Source organism: Columba livia, chromosome 11, assembly GCF_036013475.1.
Source record: "Columba livia isolate bColLiv1 breed racing homer chromosome 11, bColLiv1.pat.W.v2, whole genome shotgun sequence".
In the NCBI taxonomy this organism is placed as follows: Eukaryota; Metazoa; Chordata; class Aves; order Columbiformes; family Columbidae; genus Columba; species Columba livia.
Window position 1 is genome coordinate 21,922,480 of NC_088612.1, and position 22,706 is coordinate 21,945,185.

General features: G+C 51.9%; 6 non-coding genes across 6 annotated transcripts; 4 read left to right on the top strand and 2 right to left on the bottom strand.

Moving 5' to 3' along the window:
- The first annotated feature begins 9,245 nt into the window (after window positions 1–9,245).
- On the top strand, window positions 9,246–9,327 carry TRNAS-AGA (transfer RNA serine (anticodon AGA)). The gene has a single exon. It is a non-coding gene; the product is annotated as a tRNA-Ser (tRNA).
- A 2,916-nt stretch (window positions 9,328–12,243) lies between these two features.
- Window positions 12,244–12,326, top strand: TRNAS-AGA (transfer RNA serine (anticodon AGA)). Its single transcript has one exon. It is a non-coding gene; the product is annotated as a tRNA-Ser (tRNA).
- Window positions 12,327–13,321: 995 nt separating this feature from the next.
- On the top strand, window positions 13,322–13,403 carry TRNAS-AGA (transfer RNA serine (anticodon AGA)). The gene has a single exon. It is a non-coding gene; the product is annotated as a tRNA-Ser (tRNA).
- Window positions 13,404–14,712: 1,309 nt separating this feature from the next.
- Window positions 14,713–14,784, top strand: TRNAG-UCC (transfer RNA glycine (anticodon UCC)). The gene has a single exon. It is a non-coding gene; the product is annotated as a tRNA-Gly (tRNA).
- Window positions 14,785–19,750: 4,966 nt separating this feature from the next.
- Window positions 19,751–19,822, bottom strand: TRNAG-UCC (transfer RNA glycine (anticodon UCC)). Its single transcript has one exon. It is a non-coding gene; the product is annotated as a tRNA-Gly (tRNA).
- Window positions 19,823–21,131: 1,309 nt separating this feature from the next.
- On the bottom strand, window positions 21,132–21,213 carry TRNAS-AGA (transfer RNA serine (anticodon AGA)). Its single transcript has one exon. It is a non-coding gene; the product is annotated as a tRNA-Ser (tRNA).
- Window positions 21,214–22,706: the final 1,493 nt, after the last annotated feature.

Consider the following 22,706-nt stretch of genomic DNA (forward strand, 5'->3'; position numbering starts at 1 on the left):
AACCCTTGGTCCCACTCTAGTTCGTTTACTAGATCATGGCACTAAGTGCCATGTCCAATCTCAGTTAAAAAACCTCTAGGGACGGTGAGTCCACTACCTCCCTGGGCAGGCCATTCCAATGCCTGACCACTCTCTCTGTAAAGAATTTCTTTCTAATATCCAGCCTAAATTTCCCCGGTAGAGTTTAAGCCCATGCCCCCTTGTCCTGTTGCTAACTGCCTGGGAGAAGAGACCAATCCCCACCTGGCTATAACTTCCCTTCAGGTAGTTATAGAGAGTGATGAGGTCACCTCTAAGCCTCCTCTTCTCTAGACTAAACAACCCCAGCTCCCTCAGCATCTCCTCATAGGTCTTACGCTCAAGTCCCTTCACCAGTCGTGTTGCTCTTCTCTGGACCCGCTCCAGCACTTCAATGTCTTTCCTGAACTAAGGGGCCCAGAACTGAACACAATACTCCAGGTGTGGCTTTCAGCCATGCCTTTGGATTCTGTGAACTATGTATCATGGCTAAAGCACACCATCTCCGTGTCAGTTGTAGCCAGGTATCCCCTTTCACTCATCAGGGGAGTACAGTTTCTTTCATCTTCCCTTGTTGTCCTATGTACCTGAAGAAACCCATCTTGTAATTTTTTACTTCCCTCACAAAGATAGTGTCCTTGGCTTCCTGATCCCCACCTTGCAGTCCTGCGCTGTTTCTGTATAGTCTCCCCAGAAGTGTATCCCTGCCTCCACTGCCTATGCATTTTAGTTTTGCCTCTTAGTTTGCCTAAGAGGTATTTGACAGGCTGGCCTCCTGCTTCCCCTGCACAACTTCTGGCACACCGAGACTGAGCGTTCCAGCAGTCTAAGAAAAATATCTTTCAATATCTGCCAGCTCTTGTTCACTTCTGTATCTCTGAGTGCAGTTTCCCAAGAGATCCCCTGCACAAGTGCCCCAAACAACTGAAAGATTTCCTTCCTGAGGTTTAGGGTCCTGACTCTACTTTTTACCCATCCTGCTGTATCTCTCAAGATGGAGAATCCCTCCAGGGCATGACTGCTGCAGCCTGGCCTAACTCCAGTCTTGACACCTTTGATAAGTTCTTCTACATTAGTACACAACAGATCAAGCAGTGCCTCTCCTCTGGATGAACTCTCCATCATTGGTAACAATAAGTTGTCCTCAATAGATTGAGTAGTTTCCTGGACTGCTTGCAGTTTGCTGTGCTGCTTTGGCACCAGATATCTGGGTGGTTGAAGAGAGAACTATCAGGATGAGGGCCTTGTGAGTGTGATACTTTCTCCAGTGGGTCACCATAGACACACAGGAGAGAGCAGGAAGGTTCAAGTCTGCATAGACCCACTTCTCCAGGGATGTGGCAAAGCTCAGTGGCAGAGAAGGATCGTTGTGGGCTGGAGGGAAGTCACTTGCAATCAGGACTGAGGACCACAAGGTCCTCAAATATGCTTATCAGGCTCTGCCACAGCCTGTTTATTCTTCCCATGAGCCCAGGGAACAAAGGCAGATTCATAATGATGAAGGGCAGACGAAGGGGTGAGGCAGGTCTCTTTCAAGTAACCTCTCCATGGGATCTTCACAGCTATGTCCCCTGATGACTGGCCCAGGCCCTCATGTTTCTTCCAACCAGGGGTCTGGGTTCAGCTTCAGAAGTGGAGAGCCTGCTGGAAACAAGCATATCAGCGCATAAGAGGATGCTCAAAGACATGCCCGCATTCACCTCTGAAAGAGATGCACATCCAAATTGACCTGTTTTGCTCAGTAATTTCATCCCGGAGGCTAGAGGCCTGCATGGCCTGATTTTAAGGAGAGACGAAGGGCAAGGAACCAAAAGCTCATGGCCTTTTTTCTTGGTCACAGGTGGGGTGACCCATTCCATACATTTCAGACTACAAAGGGACATTGGATCAGTCTCACAGGGCACCTGGGAGTCATCATGATGTGAAAGAGTTGGGAAAAACCCTGAGCTCCAGGGAAATGTGAGTCATCATGCTGTGGATTCCAGTGGGCAAAGTGCCCCAGCCTCAGGCATGTCAGAGATACCAGAGTCATAGCCTCATTCCTCTGAAAGCTCTGCTTTCCTCAAAGAAATTTCCACACCTTTTAACATCATTCCTGCATCAGCTGGTACTTCTATGCAGCCCTGTGTTGCTGCCATTTTCAAGGCATTTCCATTCGTTTGCTGCTCAAGGGCTCTTGAGACTCCATGCTCTTCCAAATAATGATAGTTAGAAGGGACCTGAGGAGGTCACCTGGACCAATCTCCTGCTCTGAGCAGACAAAGCTTCCCACTTACCTCAGGAAGCTCTGGGCCTTGTCCTGTTGACTTCTGAACTCTGCCACCATTGGAGAAGTCACTGTCTCTAGGACAGCACATCCAGGGCTGCACTGTGCCCCTTGCGGGCCACCAGGAGATGGCAGTGAGGGTGCCAGCACTGTTTAGCAGTTACACAGAAAGGTCTGGGGAGATGAGATGAATAGATTTTTTCATGTGGTCAGTATAATGACACCTCAGGGATGGCCACTTCTCTTTCTCCTTCTCAGTCTGGTTGTTTCATCTCACTTTTGAAACCCACCCATATAGAGGTTAGATCTGAATGAACCAAGAGACATGATTGTGCTCCATGAGGACCATGACTGCTGGATGTGTCAGTGCCACCTTATCCGCATTTCACTTTCATGTCATTGAATAGAAGCCCCTTCTGGGCAGAAGGTGTGACAGGAAGAAGAGGGAAAGTCTGTAGAAGCAGAACTTTCACTGTAAATCCTGGAAGGAGCCTTCACTCCTAATCGTGGTTTTTACTTCCCATCTGCTGTCAGACCTCATCCCGTAACCCTGGGACCTTCTGGAGAGAAGTACTGGCAGAGGAAAAGACAGAACGTGAGGGGTGGAGCACGTGGTGTATAGGGTAGGGCTCGGGCCACTAGGGTTATGGAGTCTAGTGAAAATGAGCAAGGTGGGGAGCAGGAAATGAATGTAACTGCAAAGAATAGGAGGTCAGAAGCTGTTATCAGGGAATTTAGTCTGCTCGGAGCAGTTCATTGGGGCAGAGGACCTCCAGACACCCATTCCAACTGTTGTACTTCTCAGGTATGCTGAATCAAAGAGTCATTTTGTTTGGAAGACAATCTCAGGATAATCAAGCCACTGTCACATGAGTCCTTGAGCAGACAGCAAAAGTCATGCCTTGGAACACAGCAACAGGTCAAGATCACGTAGAAGCACCAGTGTTTTCATGAGGCTATCAGCTGTGATATCGCTGGTGCACCTGAGGCCAGGACATGTCCACTAAAATTCACAGCAGGTTGGCTCACCCTTGCCAGGAGTTCAGGCTTTTTCCCAGTGCTCTGGGAGGCTGATCCAACGTCCCTTTGTAGTCTGAAATGCATGGAATGGGCCATGCCACTCCTGACCCAAGAAACATGGCCATGAGCATTTGGCTCCCTGCCCTGCACCTGTCCTCATAAGCAGGCCATGCAAGACTCTGGACTATGGGATTCCCTTGCGGGGCAAAACAGGTCCATTTGAGTGTGGGTCTCTTTCAGGAGAGGACAAGGGCATCTCTTTGATCACAAAACCTGGGTGTGGTAGAGCCACATGAGTGTTAACAAGGTCCTCATGGCTGTCACTCCAGACCACAAGGGACTTCCCTCCAGCCCACAACAGGCTTTCATTGTTGTTCAGCTTTCCCACACCCTTTTAGAGGTGCATCTGTTATCCTGTATGAGATCGCACAGTCTTGACGTTCTATTACAACTTACCCACAGCGTCCTTTGTGTCTACAATGACCTGTGGAGAGGAATGCCTCTAAGGGTTAAACGGTGTGTCTGCACTGACTACACTGGAGAGTTGACCTGAGGTGTTGACCTTTAAAGCTGGACTTTACCATGACTGGTGTTTGTGCTCACCATTAAGAAGGCAATGTGACAATCTGTATCACACACAAAAAAAAAAACCAACAAAAAATCTACCTGAGTACTAGCCTTGGACCTTGGACATTATTTGCCTTATGAAGGTGGGGCACAGATTAATTACTTTGGTGTCCAGCAGTATGAAACAGGAGGACAATATTTGGGATGAAAGGAGCAAGTAATTAACCACAAGCGAGGACTCTTCAAGACACAACTACTCTAAGTTTAGATGCTTCATGAGTAAGGAATGATTGTGGACTCACAGATAACTAGGACACAGCTCCACATCCTGCATCCTCCTCTCTTGCCTGACTTTCCTCGACAAACAAGGTAAGACTCCGTGCACTCCATCTCTCCCTGTGGGCTGAAGTGCTGAAATGGTGGCTACTCAGGTGGATCCTTGGGCTGCTTCAGCTTGAACCTGCAATAGAACAGATGGTCTCTAAACAAAAGACCAAGTGCATCGAGTGCCTCCTTCAATGCAGAACTGTTTGTTCTGGAGATGGGGTATGAGGAGGTCTCCACGGGGATTTTAAAGACAAACTGAAATTGGGGTTTTGTGATGTCTCTGTGCTCTGTCTTTCAGCTTTGCCTCCCTCACCAAGAGATGTCTTGCTTCAGACCCTGTATCCCACCACCTTGTGGTTCCTCTGGCCCAACCCCACTTGCAAGCAGCTGCAGTGAGCCCTATGTTGCTCGTTGTGGTGATTTCATGGTGGCCATTGAGGCCTCCCCAGTGGTGGTGACCCTGCCGGGCCCCATCCTCACTTCTTTCCCTCAGAACACAGTTGTGGGATCCTCTCTGTCAGCTGCTGTTGGGAGCTCCCTCAGCACTGGGGGGGTTCCCATCTCTTCTGGGGGGTCCCTTGGTTTGGGGGGGTCAGGGCTGTGCCTGACACCCCCCCACTGCCGTCTGAACTGCTGAACCTGGTGCATGAGTTGTGCAAGGCATCTTCAGAATTAGGTGGGCAGAAGCTGCCTTTCTGAGCCTGAGTCTTGGCATCTGGAAGTCAGGTTTATCCCTCCTTTCCTTTTGCCAACGTACCTTACGAGTCACTGATGTTTTGGAGGAAAAAGGCACATAAGGTGCTCAGCAGCAAACCAAGGTCTCCTGCATGCAAGCAGGTACCCAAGAACAAGGGAATATCCGGTGTGTCTGTTTAGTTTTCCAGATGATGCATTTCTGTCCTCAGTGCTGCTCCAGCAAACCCCCTCAGCAGTCATTGCTTCTCCAGGTGCGTGAGTATTGTGGCAGGTACACATCTTCCTCTGACTCAGTGTTGTGGGAAACACTCCTGGAAAGGGAAGAGTGACCAATGTCATCTGTTTGTGTGCAACATTTAATACTGCCCAACACAGCATCCTGTTCTCTGAAGTGGAAAGACATGGATTTGAGATGTGGACCACTCGTTGTATAAGGAATTGGCAGGACGGTCACACTCACAGAGTTGTGGTCAATATCTTGAGGTCCCGGTGGAGATCAGTGATGAATGGTGTGCCTTGGGGGTCCATGTTGGTATCAGTATTTTTTAACATCCTTTTTGGGGACATGGACAGTGGGAATGAGTGCACCCTCAAGTGAGACCAATCTGAGTGATGCCATGCAGAGGGGCATTGACAGGCTAGAGTGGTGGGATGTGCAAAGATCATTAAGTTCAACAAGGCCAAGTGGGTTGCCTGGGTTGCAGTGACCACGAGATGGTGGAGTTCAGCATCTTGTGTGGCAGGAACAGAATAGCAAGTAGAATTGCAACCCTGGACTTTAGCAGGGCTAACTTTGGCCTTTTCAAGCAATTGCTGGGGGAAATCCCATGGGCAAGACTGTTTGAAGGAAAAGGGGCCCAAGATAGCTGGATTGCATTCAGAGATTGCTTCTTCCACGCTCAGGATCAGAGCATCCCCACACGTAGGAAGTCAAGGAAGGGAGCTAGGAGGCCTGCGTGGTTGAATAGGGATCTGTTGGGTATGCTCAAGCAGAAGAGGAGAGTTTGCAGGTCATGGAAGCAGGGGCTGGCCACTTGGGAAGAATATAATGCTGCTGTTTGAGCATGCAGGAAGGCAGCTAGGATAGCCAAGGCCTCCTTAGAATTACAGCTGGCGAGAGGGGTCAAGGACAGCAAAAAGAACTTTTTCAAATACATAGCAGACAAAACTAATACCAGAGGCAATGTAGGCCCACTGATGAATGGGGTGGGTGCCCTGGTGGCAGAAGATACAGAGAAGGCAGAATTACTTAATGCTTCTTTGTCTCTGTCTGCTCTGCCGGAGGCTGTCCTGGGGAGCCCTGTACCCCTGAGACCCCGGATGAAGCCAGGTCAATGGAGGAGTTTGCTTTAGTCGATGAGGACTGAGTTAGGGATCAATTAAATAGTCTGGACATCCATAAATCCATGGGTCCGGATGGGATGCATCCGCGGGTGCTGAGGGAGCTGGCAGAAGTCATTGCTGGACCGCTCTCCATCATCTTTGCCAAGTCTTGGGAAACGGGAGAGGTGCTCAAGGATTGGAGGAAAGCAAATGTCACTCCAGTCTTCAAAAAGGGCAAGAAGGAGGACCCGGGTAATTATAGACCGGTCAGCCCCACCTCTGTCCCTGGGGAAGTAATGGAACAGCTTCTCCTTGGTGCCATCTCAAGGCATATCAAGGATAAGAGGGTTAATAGGGGCAGTCAGCATGGGTTTACCAAGGGTAAGTCATGCTTGACCAACCTCATAGCCTTTTAAGAGAATGTAAAAAGGTGGATGGATGATGGCAGAGCGGTGGATGTGGTCTATACCTTGACTTCAGTAAATCCTTTGACACAGTCTCCCACAGCATCCTCACAGCTAAGTTGAGGAGGTGTGGTCTGGACAATAGAGTAGTGAGGTGGGTTGCAAACTGGCTTAAGGAGAGAAGCCAGAGAGTGGTAGTCAATGGTGCGGAGTCTAGTTGGAGGCCAGTATCTAGTGGAGTGCCTCAGGGGTCAGTACTGGGGCCAATATTATTCAATATATTCATTAACGATTTAGACGAAGGAATAGACTGTACTATCAGCAAGTTTGCTGATGACACCAAGCTGGGTGGAGTGGCTGACACGCCAGAAGGCTGTGCTGCCATCCAGCGGGACCTGGACAGGCTGGAGAGTTGGGAGGGAAATAACTTAATGAAATTTAACAAGTGCAAGTGTAGAGTCCTGCATCTGGGCAGGAACAACCCCAGGTTCCAGTATAGGTTGGGAAATTACATATTAGAGAGCAGTGTAGGTGAAAGGGACCTGGGGGTCCTGGTGGACAACAGGATGACCATGAGCCAGCACTGTGCCCTTGTGGCCAGGAAGGCCAATGGCATCCTTGGGTGTATTACAAGGGGAGTGGTTAGTAGATCGAGAGAGGTTCTCCTTCTCCTCTACTCCGCCCTGGTGAGACCACATCTGGAATATTGTGTCCAGTTCTGGGCCCCTCAGTTCAAGAAGGACAGGGAACTGCTGGAGAGGGTCCAGCGTAGGGCAACCAAGATGATTAAGGGAGTGGAGCACCTCCCTTATGAAGAAAGGCTGAGGGAGCTGGGGCTCTTTAGTTTGGAGAAGAGGAGACTAAGGGGGGACCTCATTAATGTTTATAAATATATAAAGGGTGAGTGCCATGAGGATGGAGCCAGGCTCTTCTCGGTGGCCAACAATGATAGGACAAGGGGTAATGGGATCAAGCTGGAACACAAGAGGTTTAACTTAAATTTGAGAAAAAACTTCTTCTCAGTAAGGGTGACAGAGCACTGTAACACGCTGCCCAGGGAGGTTGTGGAGTCTCCTTCTCTGGAGACATTCAAAACCTGCCTGGACATGTTCCTGTGCAACATCACCTAGACGTTCCTGCTCCAGCAGGAGGATTGGACTAGATGATCTTTTGAGGTCCCTTCCAATCCCAAACATACTGTGATACTGTGATAATGTGAAGTGCAAGGTCCTGCGCCCTGGTCAGGACAATCCCAAACATGGATACAGGCTGGGCCATGATGGGTTTGGGGCAACCCTGAAGAGGAGGACTTAGTAGTGCTGGTGGATGAAAAAAACAGACACAAGCTGCCATTGTGTTCTTGACGTCCAGAAAGCCAGTTGTATCGTGGGCTGTGTCAGCAGCAGTGTGACCAGAAGGTCAATGGAGGTGATTGTCCCCCTGTACTCCACTTTCTCCGCTTTTGTGAGACCCCACTTTGAGTAACAGACCTACTTGAGTGGCTCCAAGGAGAACACAAAGATTATCAGGGGCCTGGAGCAGTTCTGCTATGAGTATAGGGTGAGAGATTAATGGCCGAGGAGAGGACATGAGGATAAAGAGTGGGGAGGAGAGGTGCAGAGAGGAGAGGAGAGGAGTTAAATTTGAGAAGGAGTGTGGGATCTAATATGCTACCCTATAACTAACACCAGCCTTGGTTGTCTCCACAATGTTGTCTACTCTTCTTCCCTGGAAGCAGCCAAGATGCCATCAGGGATGTGAAATCAGCATCATCATGGTGGTACAGAAAACTCAGCAAAATACTCCGTAACACTGTTTTGAAAGTGTTAAAAAACATGTACTTTTATTGCAGTGCACCCGATGCTCCAAGGATCATACCTTGAATCGAGCATGCGTGCAGGACTCACACCTCTTGGTATTAATTGCACACATTAATTGCATATTCATTTGTTTCTACCGCTAAGCTAATATATTAAACGTAGATTATTTACATAATCAAGCCGGATGTTGGAAGTCCTTTTTTGGTATCTGAGGGTCTTCATCCAGGGTCTCTAGTGGCCCCCCGTTGTCTTCACATCCTGGTACCGCTTAAATTACACATGTCCACTTTTCAACCCAGTTTCTTGCACACACACACACACACAGACACCCACACACACTCACACACACACATTGTCGTTTTGTTCTGCTACACAGAAAATACCACCTAGCTCTTCTTCATCTAGTGGATCATTTCACTTGCTCACCTTGCAAACGAAGGGCTTTACCTCATGTCCACTCTCTACAGCTACTCAATTCTCTTTTAAGTTCCTGATATATGATACCTGGACTTGCTACATTAGGCCTAGTGTTGTTACATTATGCCAAGTTGGGTTTCCAAAAGACTTTTGTTCCTTTTATCAATGTCAGGATATGCCAGGAGCCTGTGAGAGGAGAAGGTGATGGGATGTGCAGCCTTGGCCCCTGTGGTGACAGCTGTCAAGGCCTCTGGAAGCCTGCCACCTGTCCTGCTCAGGGGAGGTCCCAAATGCAGGGCTTGGAGTGAAGCCTGGCCCTGAAGCTCCAAGGAGCCGGGTGTCATTGCACAGGGCATGCGAGGAGCGGGGCAGAGAGGGCTGGAGCAGGTAGTTGTGGCCGAGTGGTGAAGGCGATGGACTAGAAATCCATTGGGGTTTCCCCGCGCAGGTTCGAATCCTGCCAACTACGGGCTGCAGTTCCCTTTTGGGCTGCCGGCAGCTGACCATTCTGCAGCTGTGGGACTCAGCTCCACACTGGACCTGCTGCCCAGGCAGACAGTCATACCCCCTTGACTACAGCACTTGTCCTCCTTCTCCACAGAACCTCATGCCAACACTCACAAAGTGCTCCTTACTTTAGGTGTCATGAAAGCAGACTGGTGTGACAGGTCGTACCTTGCATCCTGGGGGAATTCTGCACGACACATCCCAGCCTTTGCACACATAGGCAGCTTTCCTAGGATCTTTCCATATTGGTCCAAAAATAGATGGGGAGTGGGGGTGGGTTTCTCCTGTCTCCTCCTCTTCTAGGAAACACACAGAAGTGCAAAGGAGGGTGTGCTGTGGCTGTGGCATCAGGATACCCTCACTTTCCATTACAGACCCTGATGTGTGGATAGAAAAGAGCTGGAGGCTTCCCAGATGGCTTCTTTCAGACTCATGCAAGCTGTTCCCAACTGAGAAGCAGTAGAGGAGGGGCTGCAGATGGCCTGCCTGGGTGGGTTCTTGAAAGGAAAGGGATGCCCTGGGGGTTGTACATGCCAGCAAGATCAAATTCAGGCCCTTGCTAGACATGGACCTCCAAAAGGAGATGGAGGGGAGTCAAGTGTCCCTGCAGAGAGAAATGAGGACAAGAAGGACAGACTGAAGTTGAGGTTCTGTGTTGTCTCTATGCTCTGTGTTTCAGCTTTCCCTCCCTCCCTGAGAGATGTCTTGCTTCAGACCGTGTATCCCACCACCTTGTGGTTCCTCTGGCCCAACCCCACTTGCAAGCAGCTGCAGTGAGCCCTGTGTCGCCCGCTGTGGTGACTCAACGGTGGCCATTGAGGCCTCTCCAGTGGTGGTGACCCTGCCAGGCCCCATCCTCACTTCTTTCCCTCAGAACACAGTTGTGGGATCCTCTCTGTCAGCTGCTGTTGGGAGCTCCCTCAGCACTGGGGGGGTTCCCATCTCTTCTGGGGGCTCCCTTGGTCTGGGGGGGTCAGGGCTGTGCCTGACGCCTCTCCGCTGCCGTCTGAACTGCTGAACCTGGTGCATCGTCCCTTCATGAGCAGGAAGAATGATGGGGACTGCACAGCAGGAGTGTGGCCAGGCCTTGCAGATGGGCTGGGTGTCCTCATGCCAGCTGGCAGGAGGGACCTGTGCCCACGGCTCCTGGCTGCACGTCAGGCCTCGCTGTGCCTCCTCTGGCTCTGCTTTGCTCTGAGCTCCTTGAGAAAGGGCTCGTTCTCTTCTGCTTTGCTGAACCTCCTGGTGCTGGAGGAGGGTGCTGGAGTTAGGGACTGCTCTTGCTGGTCTGGGATGGCCAGCAGGTGGAGCAGAATGGGGAAAGGCAAGTGCTTTGTGTGGAGCTTGTTCCTGGCAAATCGGCTGTTCTCTGTGTCCCCCTGAACCCTGCAGACGTGTTTCTTGGTCTTTGTTCTGTGCCACTGCTTTTGCTCCTTTTCATTAAAGACTTTTTGCAGCATAGCTGGAGACTGATGGTGTTTATTCTCCTCCTCCCTCGTGTAGCCATCTGCTCTGCAAGGAAGAGCCTTGGCTTCTCTCTTGATCTTACCACTATTGTGGCAAGAGATCCCTGAACTGATACCAGAGCCCCCGGAAAACACTCAGACATCGACCCTGAGCCTATAACCTGGTGATCACGGCTCTGCGGGATCAGTTCCCAATTGTTCGTTGTGGATTCGTAGTTACATACAGATTGACATTAACATACAGATATTTGACTTAACTTTCCATCCTCTCAATTGCTGTTTCCAAACTTAGTATGAAAACCAATCATCTCAATTGTCTCTTTTATTTGTGTTTTGGAATAAACTCCAGGGGATGAGTATGGAGTGTAATAGAGAAACGATCTGTTTTTCAGATCCAGGCAGAAGCAGTGTGACTGCAAGGTGGGGTTAGACTGGGCATTTCAGTGGGGAACATAGCATGCGCAATCATGATACCCTCTTCATAAGTCCACCTTCTTGTAGCGTTGGAGATGCCAGAATTGGCGTCGGTAAATACTGTGCTAACACAAGCCCACATACACTGACAGCACAGAAAAGAAGTTGGGTTTTTTTCTTTAAGCAAGCCTGGAATCCGAACTCGAGAAGCTTTGTCCTCCAACTACACTCTGCCGTTTTATATCTGGGCTTATGGAGCACCGTCTGTCCCTAGACCACCACCTAGATGTTGTCAGTTTTCATCTGTCCCCCACCATTGCAGGATGCTTTTCTTGCCAGGTGCAACCAACCATCGCAGGAGGTGCAGCTCTGTGCCAGACCAAACATGCCTGTCTCCTGGCCCCTGTACTAGCCTGGCGTCTTCCCAGCATACTGAAAATACCAGTCCCAGTGTCAAGAGTGCAGGGAGGCGGTGGGATTAGTTTGAAGCAGAAGAGGCTGCCTGCAGAACACATAGGACACCCATCCTGGATCCAGGCTGAAGAGACATTTGTCAGCATTGGCCAGGCTCAAAGCTGGGTCAACTGCTTGGAAGGCAGCTCTGCTCAACATTACACCACCTGTGGGCTGTTCTGTCGCCTGCTCCTCCAGATGAGAGAATCGTCAGCCTCCTGCTCATCCAGATCAGAGCCTCATCAGCTTCCTGCTCCTCCAGATCAGAGCCTGGCGTCTGTCCTGCTCCTCCATTGAGCAGGCTGACCACCCTCCACCTGCCAGCCCCCACCAGACACTTTCTCAAGCCTCTCCTCTTGGTCACTCTCTCAACTGCAACCACCACCCACGTGTGTTCTGTGTGCAGACAGGCACTGCTACGTGGATCACCTCAGCATTGAGTCCCAAATGCAGGGCTAGAAATGAAGCCTGACCATGAAGTTCCCAAGGAGACGGGTGTCATTGCACAAGGCATGCGAGGAGCAGGACAGAGAGGGCGTGAGCAAGTAGTTGTGGCCGAGTGGTGAAGGCAATGGACTAGAAATCCACTGGGGTTTCCCCACACAGGTTTGAATCCTGCCAATCTACAGGCTTCAGCTGTGGGACTCCACAGCTCCACACTGCACCTGCTGCCCACGGAGACAGTCATATCCCCTTGACTACAGCACCTGTCCTCCTTTTCCACAGAACCTCCTGGATGAAGGGGAAATCCTGCTCCCATTGCCAAGCTAGGCAAGCTGGGGGAAGGGAAAGGGGAGAAAGGCACTGCCACGTGGACCATCTCAGCACTGAGTCCCTAATGCCGTTTTCCTGCTACAGAGCCGAAAGGGAATAGGGGTTCTTTTCATATACTGATGGAAATGATTGATTTTGTGGATCTTTTAATATTTTGGTCCATGTTCAGGAATTTGACAAAGCCTGCAGTGCCGGAAATAATTTTGAGACACAGCTATTCCACCAAAACAAGCTCTCCTGTCTCCCTCCCAGAGAACCAAACTACTGCTTTGTTCTCACTTTTACCCACCTCACTTATTTTCAGCCAGGGTGCCCCTTGTCCTTTCCTCCTACACATCAGAAACCTGCACAGCAAATGTCATAGTCTTTGTTCAAGAGCTGATACCTCCCTATGTCCCCAAGAGGCTGGAGGTGCTGCCTGGAGGTCACCATATTCCCTGCAGGAATGTCCACACCCTGGTGATCAAAGGAGGCTTGGAGACACCCTCAGATAAATTAGAGAAGCAAAGCAGTGTCTAAAAGCCCACCCCCACAACTACCACCATCCCTGGCTGTCCCTACGCAGTTGCCTTCTCTTCTTTCCTGGAAGCAGACCAAACACCATCTGGGGAGTGAAACCATCCTTCCACGGCAGGATATGCCAGGAGCCTGTGTGAGGAGAAGGTGCTGAGATGTGCAGCCCTAGCCCCTGTGGTGACAGCTGTCGGGGCCTCTGGAAGCCTGCCACCTGTCCTGCTCAGTGAAGGGCCCAAATGCTGGCCTAGAAGTGAAGTCTGGCCCTGAAGCTCCAAGGAGCAGGGTGTCATTGCACGGGGCATGCGAGGAGCAGGGCAGAGAGGGCTGGAGCAGGTAGTTGTGGCCGAGTGGTGAAGGCGATGGACTAGAAATCCATTGGGGTTTCCCCGCACAGGTTCGAATCCTGCCAACTACGGGCTGCAGTTCCCTTTTGGGCTGCCGGCAGCTGACCATTCTGCAGCTGTGGGACTCAGCTCCACACTGGACCTGCTGCCCAGGGAGACAGTCATACCCCCTTGACTACAGCACCTGTCCTCCTTCCCCTCAGAACCACCTGGATGAAGGGGAAATCCTGCTCCCATTGCTAAGCTAGGCAAGCTGGGGGAAGGCAAAGGGCCAGTGCTGAGCAGGAGCCATTGAAGGGGCTCCACTGATGCTGGATCTTCAACAGAACATTACAGCCTTCTCACACCTGACATCCCCAGCAGCACAGCCCCACCGGCTGTCTTCCCTACACCTGAAACTACAGCAGCTCATCTACAAAGAGAGCCTGTACACCATGGCCCACATTACTATCAAAGAAGGGAAGACACCTCATGGTTCTGAGATCATGCCAGCACTCACAAAGTGCTCCTTGCTTTAGGTGTCATGAAGAACAGACTGGTGTGACAGGTCGTACCTTGCATCCTGGGGGAATTCTGCCCGACACATCCCAGCCTTTGCACACATAGGCAGCTTTCCTAGGATCTTTCCATATTGGTCCTAAAACAGATGGGGAGTGGGGGTGGGTTTCTCCTGTCTCCTCCTCTTCTGGGAAACACACAGAAGTACAGAAGAGGATGCGTTGTGACTGTAGCATCAGGATACCCTCACTTTCCATTACAGACCCTGATGTGTGGATAGAAAAGAGCTGGAGGCTTCCCAGATGGCTTCTTTCAGACTCATGCAAGCTGCTCCCAACTGAGAAGCAGTAGAGGAGGGGCTGCAGATGGCCTGCCTGGGTGGGTTCTTGAAAGGAAAGGGATGCCCTGGGGGGCCCATGCAGAGAGGGCCCAGAGAAGGAGAGAAAATCCCATTGCTGGTGTGTGGTCTGTTCCACACAGCCATGAAGGTGTGGGTGGTGGAAGCAGTGCAAGCCGAGGGGAAGTTCAGGGAGGTTGGCAACATTGATGAAGAAGGAAAGGGGCAGTAGAAGAGCAATCTGGAGCTGAGCCAGGGACCTCTTGGTCTGCGGTCAACTGCTCTCCCCTGAGCAACAGCTCCTGCAGCAGGCAGGCTGCAGCTGCTCTCTCCATGCTCCCTTCCACAGCCACACCCCAACCCTCTCCATCCTGCTTTTACATTTGTCTGCTCTACCTGGTTACTGTGTGCTCTTGTCTATGGATGGAAGAGGCAATGAGCAAAAACCTGCCCAAAGTTGCAGGTTTCAGTACTGCCACCCTGTCCCTTGCAGTGTGCTTCAAAGTGGTGAAGTGCAGCAGCAGTAGACACAATTGCAACCAGCTGCGTTGGTGGTATAGTGGTGAGCATAGCTGCCTTCCAAGCAGTTGACCCGGGTTCGATTCCCGGCCAACGCAAGGAGGTTTTTCTTTCGCTGCGAGCCAGAGCGTTTGGCAGCCGCTCAGATGCTCCTTGTCAAAGCCACAGAGTCTGGCTCCTCCTGCTGCTCACGGCAGCTCTGCCTCCACACCTCCATGTTGCCCAATCCAGGGGGCAAGGGGGAAATTCTCAGCCATGCTGCTGCATCCCAGCAGAACAGTCCCATGTCCTGGCTCCAGGCTGGGCTCAGAAGCAAGGAGACAAGGATTTTTGGACTGACCCAGACAGCTCGACCTGCTGCTCCTGGTTGCACCTGGAAATGGGCCATTCTCTGTGTCCCCCGACACTCTGCAGACGTGTTTCTTGGTCTCTGTTCTGTGCCACTGCATTTGCTCCTTCTCATTAAAGACTTTGTGCAGCATAGCTGGAGACTCATGGTGGTCGGTCTCCTCCTGTCTGTTGTTCAGCACCCCTGCAAGAAAGAGGGGGAACCTACTCTTTCCCATGTCAATGCCTTTGGCCCCATTCAGGAACAGCGCCAGGGTGGGTGCAATTCACTGATATGACACCAGAACAACAAAAATAAGCAAGCATGCAAGAGAATGGAAGAAAAGTGTCAGAGAAATTCATTTCACAAGAAGCAGCTTGCAGTTCCTTCAGGAATATCCAGCTACTCCAGCACGGATGCTCCAGATGCCCAAGAGTATCGCAGATGGGTCAGTGCTGTGGTGGCACCTGAAAACAGCTGTGTGCAGCAAACAGACTGAGACAGAGAAAGCCACATGTGCTGGAGGCAATTGCATTGGTGTTTCCCAGACTAGGGGAAAGCAGGCTTGTCCTCCTCCCCATCTGCAGAGCCCTGAAGGTCCCCTCTTGTGTCTGGGAAACTGGGGACTGAGCTGCCTGGTGGGAAGGGAGAAACAGCAGTGTCCCCAGGACATCCCCTGCCTGCTGGGGTGAACTCTGAGCTGTGCTATGCTGCTCCACAGTCCCCTCTGCTGAGGGTGTAGGACAGCCCTGGGCAGCCCTGGGTGTCCAGAGGGCAGGAGGGCAGCAGCGCAGGGAGCACCTGGTGAATGCTGCAAGGGAGAGGCAGTGTCTGGTGGGGCTGGAGCGAGGCCAAAAGCAAGTAGCAGAGGATGGTTTTGATCCATTGACCTCTGGGTTATGGGCCCACCACGCTCCCGCTGCACCATTCTGCTCCCCCCAGCAGCTCTGCAGGGACCTTCCCAGCCCTGCCTGATGCTGCCTGTGCCTGCCAGCACCAGCGCTGCTGCTCAGGCCTCCTGCCCTCCTCTTCCCTGCACCCTTCACTAGGCAGGAACATGCTCTCCCTGGAAACATCTGTGCCCCCACACCAGGGCTGGCAAGGACAAGGGCCTTGTGTTGTACTTCTCCCCACATATCCTTCCTATGACCCCTCTTTAGGAGTTGATTTTTGACCACCTGACCTGGCTCTACAGGTGCTGTATGGGATGTTCTCACCCACTGAGAGTAGTTTGTGTTTGGCTTTTAAGATCACATAGACCTTGAGGTTAAAGCTCTTACTCCTAGGCACTGTTGCCTCCTATAACCAAGTTGTACAGCAGTTGGGGCCATGTTTTTCACACTAGATTGCAGGGCCTTGCCCAGCCCATGCTGTGTTGCACTGTCGCACAGCTCCCACCTTGTCCTCCCTCCTGGTACAGCCCTGCCCTTGCTGCTCCCTGACACTGCAGGTAGCCAGGGAGTCAGAGGAAGCTGTCCTCTCCATGCCTTCAGCTGCTCTTTCACAACACTGTTGGGTGTGGAGGTGGCTCCCAGTCACACCAGGGCAGGCCTGGCAAAGCTGGACTGGGTGGTAGCCAGTCTTAGATGCTGCAAGTTGTCCCAGGAATGCTCTGGGCAAGGTGACCTGATAGAAACTGTTGGTGAAGGTGAGGGACAGGGTGGTAGTGCTGAGACCTGCATATTTGGACACGTTTTTGCTCATTACTTCTTCCATTCATTGAGCAACACACAGCAACCAGGTAGACCAGACAAATGTAAAAGCAGGGTATCCTGATGCACCAGTCACACCACACCCACTAGATGAAGAAAAGCTACATGACTTTTTGTGTGGAGTGTAATGAAACAACAACACGTGTGCTCAAGAAACGATGTCAAAGAGTGGACACTTGTAATTCAGGGGGTACCAGGCTGTGAAGACCACCAGGGGCCACTACAGACCCAGATGAAGACCCTTAGATACAAAAAAAGGACTTTCGACATAGGGCATGAAATAAGTAGTAGAAAAAAAAGAATATGCAATTATTAAGTGTAATAAATACCAAGAATTGTGATTCCTGCACATGTGCTCTATTAGGGGAACGATCCTTGGAGCATCCAGTGCGCTGCAATAAAAATGCTTGCTTTTTAACACTTTCAAAACAGTGTTAAGGAGTATTTTGCTGAGTTTTTGGTATCACCATGATGATGCTGATTTCACATCCCAGATGGCATCTTGGCTGCTTCCAGGGAAGAAGGATAGGCAACTTTGTGGAGACAACCAGGGCTGGTGGTAGTTGTAGGGTAGCATATTAGATCCTTTGCCTACAGCACCTGTCCTTCCCCACAGAACCTCCTGGTTGAAGGGGAAATCCTGCTCCCATTGCTAAGCTAGGCAAGCTGGGGGAAGGCAAAGGGCCAGTGCTGAGCAGGAGTCATGAAAAGGGTTCCACGGGTGTGGGTTCTTCCACAGAATTTCACAGCCTCATCTCACCTGACATTCCCAGCAGCACAGCCCCACTGGCTGTCTTCCCTACACCTGAAACTACAGCAGCTCATCCACATAGAGAGCCTGCACACCATGGTCCTCATGGCTATCAAAGAAGGCATGACACCTCACGGTTCTGTGATCATGCCAGCACTTTACAAAGTGACCATCACTTTTGCTATCTCATGAAGGGAGACTGTTATGAGACAGGCTGGGAGATGGGGGAAGGGAAGCAGCCAGCACTGACTATGAGCCACAGAAATGGTCCTGCTTTGCATGCAGGGGCCTCAGTGCTAATGATGAAGTACAGACAAATCGTAAATCAGAGATCTTGCCTGACATAATGGCGGTTTTTGGCTGGACTTTTACCCAACCCTTGTAACCTTGGAAAAACTTTCCTGGAAATTTCCCATATTATACATACAGATGAGATCACCGGGAATGGGTTTCCCCTGTCTCCTCCTCTTTTGGGATAGATATTGAAGTGGAAAATAGGATTTGGGGTGACTGTGGCATCGGGAGATCTCCCCCTTCCATTATGGAGCCTGACAGGTGAATACAGAAGAACAGGAGGCTTCCCAGGTGGCTTTTCTGTTCCATGTGCAGATGCTCCCCATGTAGGTTCTGGAATAAGAGGGAAAGCGTGAGGGGACCACAGCCCCTGAGAGCTCTATTTCTAAGAAAGTTTCAACCCTCACCAGCTCACTACAGAGCAGCTCCTCTCTGTCCAGCAGAGCAGCAAGGCTGCCCCTCGCTCCAAGGTTTCCTGCAGAGCCAGGATGGGTGCTAAAGAACAAGTCCCCAAGAGAGGTTATGGGCAGGAGATGAGGGGAGAAGGACAAAGCAAGGCCCTTGCACTTGCTAGCCCGAGCACGGGGACACTGAGGTTTGCAGGGAGAGCTTGGTGCAGCCTGGTGAAGGGTGCAGGGAAGAGGAGGGCAGGAGGCCTGAGCAGCAGCACTGGTGCCGGAAGGTCCAGGCAGCATCAGGCAGGGCTGGGGAGGTCCCTGCAGAGCTGCTGGGGGGAGCAGAGTGGTGCAGCGGGAGCGTGGTGGGCCCATAACCCAGAGGTCAATGGATCAAAACCATCCTCTGCTACTTGCTTTTGGCCTCGCTCCAGCCCCACCAGACACTGCTGCTCCCTTGCAGCGTTCACCAGGTGCTCCCTGCACTGCTGCCCTCCTGCCCTCTGGACACCCAGGGCTGCCCAGGGCTGACCCACAGCCTGAGCCCCCTCTCTCTGCTACTGACACCTTCTCCTTTGCTTTCTCTGCAGGCACCACTTCCAAAGTGCCCATCAGCAAGGCAGAGGAGGCTGTGGACCAGCAGCCAGAGCACAGCACACAGTTCCCCCCAGCAGGCAGGGGATGTCCTGGGGACACTGCTGTTTCTCCCTTCCCACCAGGCAGCTCAGTCCCCAGTTTCCCAGACACAAGAGGGGACCTTCAGGGCTCTGCAGATGGGGAGGAGGACAAGCCTGCTTTCCCCTAGTCTGGGAAACACCAATGCAATTGCCTCCAGCACATGTGGCTTTCTCTGTCTCAGTCTGTTTGCTGCACACAGCTGTTTTCAGGTGCCACCACAGCACTGACCCATCTGCGATACTCTTGGGCATCTGGAGCATCCGTGCTGGAGTAGCTGGATATTCCTGAAGGAACTGCAAGCTGCTTCTTGTGAAATGAATTTCTCTGACACTTTTCTTCCATTCTCTTGCATGCTTGCTTATTTTTGTTGTTCTGGTGTCATATCAGTGAATTCCACCCACCCTGGCACTGTTCCTGAATGGGGCCAAAAGCATTGACATTGGAAAGAGTAGGTTCTCCCTCTTTCTTGCAGGGGTGCTGAACAACAGACAGGAGGAGACCGACCACCATGAGTCTCCAGCTATGCTGCACAAAGTCTTTAATGAGAAGGAGCAAATGCAGTGGCACAGAACAGAGACCAAGAAACACGTCTGCAGGGTGTCGGGGGACACAGAGAATGGCCCATTTCCAGGTGCAACCAGGAGCAGCAGGTCGAGCTGTCTGGGTCAGTCCAAAAATCCTTGTCTCCTTGCTTCTGAGCCCAGCCTGGAGCCAGGACATGGGACTGTTCTGCTGGGATGCAGCAGCATGGCTGAGAATTTCCCCCTTGCCCCCTGGATTGGGCAACATGGAGGTGTGGAGGCAGAGCTGCCGTGAGCAGCAGGAGGAGCCGGGCTCTGTGGCTTTGACAAGGAGCATCTGAGCGGCTGCCAAACGCTCTGGCTCGCAGCGAAAGAAAAACCTCCTTGCGTTGGCCGGGAATCGAACCCGGGTCAACTGCTTGGAAGGCAGCTATGCTCACCACTATACCACCAACGCAGCTGGTTGCAATTGTGTCTACTGCTGCTGCACTTCACCACTTTGAAGTACACTGCAAGGGACAGGGTGGCAGTACTGAAACCTGCAACTTTGGGCAGGTTTTTGCTCATTGCCTCTTCCATCCATAGACAAGAGCACACAGTAACCAGGTAGAGCAGACAAATGTAAAAGCAGGATGGAGAGGGTTGGGGTGTGGCTGTGGAAGGGAGCATGGAGAGAGCAGCTGCAGCCTGCCTGCTGCAGGAGCTGTTGCTCAGGGGAGAGCAGTTGACCGCAGACCAAGAGGTCCCTGGCTCAGCTCCAGATTGCTCTTCTACTGCCCCTTTCCTTCTTCATCAATGCTGCCAACCTCCCTGAACTTCCCCTCGGCTTGCACTGCTTCCACCACCCACACCTTCATGGCTGTGTGGAACAGACCACACACCAGCAATGGGATTTTCTCTCCTTCTCTGGGCCCTCTCTGCATGGGCCCTCCAGGGCATCCCTTTCCTTTCAAGAACCCACCCAGGCAGGCCGTCTGCAGCCCCTCCTCTACTGCTTCTCAGTTGGGAGCAGCTTGCATGAGTCTGAAAGAAGCCATCTGGGAAGCCTCCAGCTCTTTTCTATCCACACATCAGGGTCTGTAATGGAAAGTGAGGGTATCCTGATGCCACAGTCACAACGCATCCTCTTCTGTACTTCTGTGTGTTTCCCAGAAGAGGAGGAGACAGGAGAAACCCACCCCCACTCCCCATCTGTTTTAGGACCAATATGGAAAGATCCTAGGAAAGCTGCCTATGTGTGCAAAGGCTGGGATGTGTCGGGCAGAATTCCCCCAGGATGCAAGGTACGACCTGTCACACCAGTCTGTTCTTCATGACACCTAAAGCAAGGAGCACTTTGTGAGTGCTGGCATGATCTCAGAACCATGAGGTGTCTTCCCTTCTTTGATAGTAATGCGGGCCATGGTGTGCAGGCTCTCTTTGTAGATGACCTGCTGTAGTTTCAGGTGTAGGGAAGACAGCCGGTGGGGCTGTGCTGCTGGGGATGTCAGGTGTGACAAGGCTGTAATGTTCTGTTGAAGATCCAGCATCAGTGGAGCCCCTTCAATGGCTCCTGCTCAGCACTGGCCCTTTGCCTTCCCCCAGCTTGCCTAGCTTAGCAATGGGAGCAGGATTTCCCCTTCGTCCGGGTGGTTCTGAGGGGAAGGAGGACAGGTGCTGTAGTCAAGGGGGTATGACTGTCTCCCTGGGCAGCAGGTCCAGTGTGGAGCTGAGTCCCACAGCTGCAGAATGGTCAGCTGCCGGCAGCCCAAAAGGGAACTGCAGCCCGTAGTTGGCAGGATTCGAACCTGCGCGGGGAAACCCCAATGGATTTCTAGTCCATCGCCTTCACCACTCGGCCACAACTACCTGCTCCAGCCCTCTCTGCCCTGCTCCACACATGCCCCGTGCAATGACACCTGGCTCCTTGGAGCTTCAGGGCCAGACTTCACTTCTAGGCCAGCATTTGGGACCTCCCCTGAGCAGGACAGGTGGCAGGCTTCCAGAGGCCCCGACAGCTGTCACCACAGGGGCTAGGGCTGCACATCCCAGCACCTTCTCCTCACACAGGCCTCTGGCATATCCTGCCGTGGAAGGATGGTTTCGCTCCCCAGCTGGTGTTTGGTCTGCTTCCAGGGAAGAGGGGAAGGCAACTGCGTAGGGACAGCCAGGGATGGTGGTAGTTGTGGGGGTGGGCTTTTAGACACTGCTTTGCTTCTCTAATTTATCTGAGGGTGTCTCCAAGCCTCCTTTGATCACCAGGGTGTGGACATTCCTGCAGGGAATATGGTGACCTCCAGGCAGCACCTCCAGCCTCTTGGGGACATAGGGAGGTATCAGCTCTTGAACAAAGACTATGACATTTGCTGTGCAGGTTTCTGATGTGTAGGAGGAAAGGACAAGGGGCACCCTGGCTGAAAATAAGTGAGGTGGGTAAAAGTGAGAACAAAGCAGTAGTTTGGTTCTCTGGGAGGGAGACAGGAGAGCTTGTTTTGGTGGAATAGCTGTGTCTCAAAATTATTTCCGGCACTGCAGGCTTTGTCAAATTCCTGAACATGGACCAAAATATTAAAAGATCCACAAAATCAATCATTTCCATCAGTATATGAAAAGAACCCCTATTCCCTTTCGGCTCTGTAGCAGGAAAACGGCATTAGGGACTCAGTGCTGAGGTGGTCCACGTGGCAGTGCCTCTCTCCCCTTTCCCTTCCTCCAGCTTGCCTAGCTTGGCAATGGGAGCAGGATTTCCCCTTCATCCAGGAGGTTCTGTGGAAAAGGAGGACAGGTGCTGTAGTCAAGGGTATATGACTGTCTCCGTGGGCAGCAGGTGCAGTGTGGAGCTGTGGAGTCCCACAGCTGAAGCCTGTAGATTGGCAGGATTCAAACCTGTGTGGGGAAACCCCAGTGGATTTCTAGTCCATTGCCTTCACCACTTGGCCACAACTACTTGCTCACGCCCTCTCTGTCCTGCTCCTCGCATGCCTTGTGCAATGACACCCGTCTCCTTGGGAACTTCATGGTCAGGCTTCATTTCTAGCCCTGCATTTGGGACTCAATGCTGAGGTGATCCATGTAGCAGTGCCTGTCTGCACACAGAACACACGTGGGAGGTGGTTGCAGTTGAGAGAGTGACCAAGAGGAGAGGCTTGAGAAAGTGTCTGGTGGGGGCTGGCAGGTGGAGGGTGGTCAGCCTGCTCAATGGAGGAGCAGGACAGAGGCCAGGCTCTGATCTGGAGGAGCAGGAAGCTGATGAGGCTCTGATCTGGATGAGCAGGAGGCTGACGATTCTCTCATCTGGAGGAGCAGGCGACAGAACAGCCCACAGGTGGTGTAATGTTGAGCAGAGCTGCCTTCCAAGCAGT